Source organism: Ananas comosus, linkage group 12 (genome assembly GCF_001540865.1).
Source record: "Ananas comosus cultivar F153 linkage group 12, ASM154086v1, whole genome shotgun sequence".
Taxonomy (NCBI): Eukaryota; Viridiplantae; Streptophyta; class Magnoliopsida; order Poales; family Bromeliaceae; genus Ananas; species Ananas comosus.
Window position 1 is genome coordinate 187,930 of NC_033632.1, and position 5,821 is coordinate 193,750.

Consider the following 5,821-nt stretch of genomic DNA (forward strand, 5'->3'; position numbering starts at 1 on the left):
TTTTTTTTTTTTTTTTTCTTCTTTCTAGCAGAGGGGCACTGAGAGTGTTACAGAGTGAGGGGTGAGGGGGGGTGGTGGAGGGAGGGGTCTAAATATGCAAGTGAGGGAGGGGAGGGGGGTTAGAGAGGGAAAACGTGCAAATGGTGAAGAGCAGTACTGTGGTCAAATGGTGGGGGAGGGGTGGAAGGGTGTAGTATGGTGACTAGTGAGTGAGATGAGAGAAGCATCACTATCAGGGCCTAAAAACTGAAAAGCTTCTTGTAGTATAGAAATACAAAGAATGGAATCCTCAAAAAAGCAAGCAGGAATATACAATAAAAAAAAAAAGAACAAAAAGGAGCCTATATAGAAATTAGGATGATAAAGGTATCAGGAAATGTGAGGTTGATTAAAGAAGAACCCTACTGGATGGGTGGCTCTTGAAGAGAGAGAGAGAGACAGAGAGAGAGAGAGAGGGGGGGTTTGTTTTTGAAGTAATTTGATGGTACCAATGGCAGGCCAGGCCATGCCAAGCTGGCTGGCTGGTATGGTGGAAGCAGCCAACCCAACCAGCTTCTAATTTGTGGTTTTATTTGATTTTTTTTTTTAAAAAAAAAAAATGTTACTTCACATTGTTTGAGTCTTGCTTGTTGGACTGGGGAAGTATCGGTGTCCTTAAAAACAGGGACCTTTTGTGGAATCCGACTCCTCCTTATATATAAGTCATGAACTGCCCCAGAAATCAGAAAATAAAACCTTCACAACTTGTCCAATTAATTATGGAGCCCAGCGTTCTTATTAGTTTGGTGCTTCTAAACATTGTGGTCCTCTTAAGAATGATCACATAGTAAGTAAGGTTGTCCAGGAATTAATTCATTACCCGTAGAAATTTCGAGAGAAAAATAGATTTAAGGGCGATTCTTCAAATAAATTAGAGAATTTCTGTTTAAATGACAGACTAGAGACTAACTTGCAATTCATTAAAAGATTAGGGGTGCCGGTGCATTTTATTTTATTTTTTTTTTTAAGAAAAAGGCATAATTCTTGGCTGAATAACTGCAGCATTTCCGTCATTCTTCATGCGTTCATGGTTAGCTGACCTACACCGTAACATATTGGTTGGACCTATTGCACGGATTCAGTGTGAACCAGCTAACATTTGGCTCAGATGAGAGTGGCCCAAAAGGGCTCTGTCTCTGTAGGTGCTAGGCACCAGACGCACGCACACACCCCCTTTTTTTTTTTTTTTTTTTTTTTTTTTTTTTTTTTTTTTTTTTTTTTTTTTTTTTTTTTTTTTTTTTTTTTTTTTTTTTTTTTTTTTTTCCTTTTTGCAAGAAAGATCGCATGCTACCCACTTTATTTATTTAGTATAAAAATTTAGCAACAGGAATTGAGACAATGAGGTATCAGAAGAGATATAAGACAACCAGAGCAAAAAAGGTCAAAACCAAACAAACCACAAAAAGATAAATTTTCATGAGTGTACTTAAATTTGCCGAGGACGTCGGGTTTAAAGGAAAGGAATGTGCTTGTAACGATCTAACCCAATCATTTTTCCATCCAACGTAGGACAGGGTGATGTCCTCGTCAAGGTCCAAACCCAGATGCCCAGATCACAGACAATAGACCAGTAGCACTTTACATTGCATAGCATTTAGCTCCTAGATCATAGACATACAGACCAGTAGCACTTTGTCCCGAATAGCACTTAGCTCTCACACACTTCTGGCTAATATTTGACTTTGATACCAATTGTAACGATCTAATCCGCTAGCAATAATAACTAAATACTTAAGCCCAATTATTATTATTAGTGTGTATATCTCATATATTCTAATCAAAATTATTTTTTCATCGATGTGAGACTATTGGAGTGTTGCAATGCTATTCCTAAGATTTATATGGTAGGTTTTTAAATTTTTGTGCAGCGCGTTTTGCTTAAATTGTTGTCCAGGTAAAATTGTTTGATACAGCCTTTGCTGCTAGCTAGCAAAGTTGTCTGGAAGAGATATGGGAAAAAAAAAAAACTACCTGCTTTGTTTTTTTTTTTTAAGAATAAGTAGTATGCTACAAGCTTCATTCATAAAAAGAATAAATTAGGCTAAAGGGATGAGGCAGCCTGGGCCTATGGAACAAAAACACTACACCCAACCGAAAAAAAAAAAAAAGAAAAGAAAAAAGTTTTAGGGTCAGCGGATAATTTCCCACCTGCTTTGTCTTTTCCAAAAATTAACAGGTCCAAAAAAAAAAAAGAAGAAAACTACCTGCTTTGTCTTTTCCCAAAAATTAACAGTGTGTACGTATATCTAAATAGCTTTGTGATGAAAAATAATCAAGTTTTTTCTACTGGCATCAGAATTCAGAAGCAGCCACTCAAATCAAAGTTTCAACTTTTGAGAGTTTAGAAGCTAGCTCACTTTAATAAGTTGCTTAAGCCATAGGCTCTAACTATTTTCGATCTGCAAAAAGCGGTTTGTCTCACATCATCATCCCAAATAATTTAAAGATCAAGTTGAGTTTATATATGTTATATGAATTTCTAGGCCCTGTACTGTTGATTGTTCTAAAATTCCAGATCCTCAGCACCTAGCCCACATTTCAAAAGGATAGCACTTGTGAATAATAAATAATGCATGCACTACCATGTAGGGGGAATAAAATAAACTTGATAACCATATGCATCAAGGGATTAGCTAGGTCCCTTTGATTAGATTATCCCAACGTTGAGACTCTTACATCAAGCCACCAACTGCATACCTATCCATCAAACTTGCATCATCACAAGCTGTAGATTTCAGATTGTGATGACTTGTAAGATGCTCCATTAACTCTTACGAGTAACCGACTACACTAAACTAAACTAAATCGACAGAAAGAGATCAAAAGGTGAGAGTTTGACTATGGTTCTTATCCCATGATGATATTTTGCTATGATTAACATATATACATGATCATCTTAATTATGACGCCGATAGTCGACCTTTGAGATTCGGACGTGCATTTATGCCATATTAAAATCATACTTCAGAACGACTCGTCGCGAAAGCTGTAAAGTTAGTTGGTGATTTAGTAGAGTAATCTACCTTCTTAATGGCAACTCATGCTTGTACAGTTCTGGAGCTTACCATTCATAAAGTTGTTTACATATAAATTAATGAATCGGTTAGGTAGAGAAGGATCGATGACAATTTTTTTATTGAAGGCTAATGTTCGTAGTAGGTGATTAATTTCATTGTTGCATGCCAAACATCTTTACTGTGTGGAATAATGGTATGAGCTTTGATTGGACACTGTAGGAAAGCCTCGATCGATTGCCAAAAAAAAAAGACTCACAACTCCAGAATAAATCATCCTCTAAATTCGAAAAGCTTCATCGATCGCTACACTTAGATTAGACCATGGGAGATTTGCTTGTGGCATTAGGACTTTTAAGACTGTACCTTGGCTGTTTTCATCAGATCAATCTTTCGGATAACATGGTATAAGATAAGTCATAAGCCAGATCCTATGTAACTGAGTTCCAAGAGATTATTAATTAGTTTAATTTTTGATTCTTTTCGTTTTTCTTGTCAGTGCACTTAATACGATTCACTCGATCTCTGATATGCGCATGAGTTAATATCGATCTTAATCTTTTCGATAACCATGAGAATATGAGATTCTAATTCTACTACTACCTAATAAAAGTGAATCATCTCCTATACCATCATTTTTGTGTGTGTGTGTGTGTGTGTGTGTGTGAATGGGTCTCGTATACCATGTGGGCATTTTGTTTTAAGTCCTCCGAGGGTGGAATTTCTAGTTTGGATGGTGTCAGGGTGTGTACAGCTGACGCATGCATCATATGCCTCCTTAATTTCCTTGGCAGGATCCCACTGATTGGTTCCCTTGTGATTCAGGGTGCTAAATCTAATAAAAGCAAAGGCGCATACTTAATTTCCTCATGATTGATGAGACCCTGCAACTCAATCTCAGTATTCAAGATCGTTGCTTTTCTACACCATCTACTTAGTAATCCTCCTTTGGAAACTAACGTAACTATTATTTTGATAGATTCTTGTTGAAGTTGGTAAATAATTTAGAGATCAAAATATAGATTAGTCATCTAATTAATGAAAGAATATAATTTCGCCGAAAGGAATAAAGATGGGGTGTCCATACGCGGGAAGAGAATCATTTAGAAAATGCAAAGAGATCATCTTTAGGCAAATTCAGTTCGTTTCTTTTCTTTTTTAATCACTAGTTTATCTGGCTACGAATTGTTAAGGATATTAGTCGCATATAGAATAGAAATGAGAACATTAACCTAATGTATGTAAGGGTTTCTTAACATGTGAATTTTAGTTTCTGAGTTGGTCCGAGCCCTCCGACATAGTGTTATGCATAATTTATGAGCTTAAACTTTTAGATTGGCCACGAAACAAACACATTAGACTTGCACATGTTAAGAAATTTTGTAAGGATACGAAACTCAATTAATTTTGTACATACCAATAAGACAAAAAAGAAAAAAGAAAAAAGAAAAAAGAAAAAAAGAAGATGTTAGATGAGTGATTGGCTATTTGATAAGGTAGGGAAATCTAATCCTCACTGTTGATGCTTCGAAAAGACTGGGCATTCCTGATATGGTGACATATCAAATCCTACTTACTTTTAGGTTCGAGCAAAAGCTAGGATAGACCGAATAGATGTAATTTTGTATCTATTTAAAGCAGAGTTTGAGTGTTAGTGTCTCAACAAGGAGGGGATCAATTAGCTTCTATGGAGGATATTATAACAGTATCCACCCTTTCCTGGTTCTCATATGTAAGATTAACTATACACTTCCTATTTGAAAATCTCGTACCACACTCTTGCTTTTGTTTATTGTGTTAAGAGGTCTAAAAAGATGTTAAAAGGGCTATATATATATATATATATATATAAATGCCCTTGATCCATCTTTCTAAACTAAAGAACTTTAATATGCAACATAAACTGGACTCAATTAATACTCTTACCACACAGAATTAAAAGCCTACTGATCATGGAACCTATTCTAACCATGCCCGAGAGAGAATTATATTTACATTTGACGGGAGGAATTAATAGTTTAGAATAGATGATCAACTGATGGATCTTTAATAATTAAGTGCTTAAGGATGGACACCATATTCTGCTTCTTTTCTTTTTTTTTTCAAGAAAAATAGGAAAATGAACTTAGCTACAGATGTGAGGAATCTAGGCCTTGAGAAATGAAATTGCTGAGTTGTGCGAAACAAAAAGAGCAAACAAATTGAAATCAAAGGCAAAAAAAAAGAGAATAAAAAGAAAGCATATTTAAGTACAAATATCTCCCCGCAGTCCTACTAAAACTCGAATCTCTGAGAACACCTGCTGCAGGTTCTTACACTTGTTTAGAAAAATTACACTATCTCTTTCCTACCAAATCATCTACCAAGTGGCTGCCAAAGTGACGAGACCATCTTCTTAACCTTTCTTTAATTGAGAAAATTACAAATATATATACAATCAACGATAACTAGATAGAGTTGTTAGAGCCGGTCTAATATTTATTTCTAGGTTCAATTATTGGATTAAATCATACTTTTAATTTAGATGTGGTTAGTTCTGATTGGTTCAAGTTCAAATCTATGAGTAATGGACCATTAATAACTCTTAATTACTACTAGTATTGGCTTGCACTCGTTTGAAACTCACCTTTCAACAGACAAAAGGATATTCAATTAATGTTGCCCTCTCACTATTTAAAGGCATCTCCAATGTCATCAATTTTGTCTCTCATTGATTACTTAAAGGGAAAAGGCTAAAATGCAGATAACCCCCAATCAAAAAATATCGC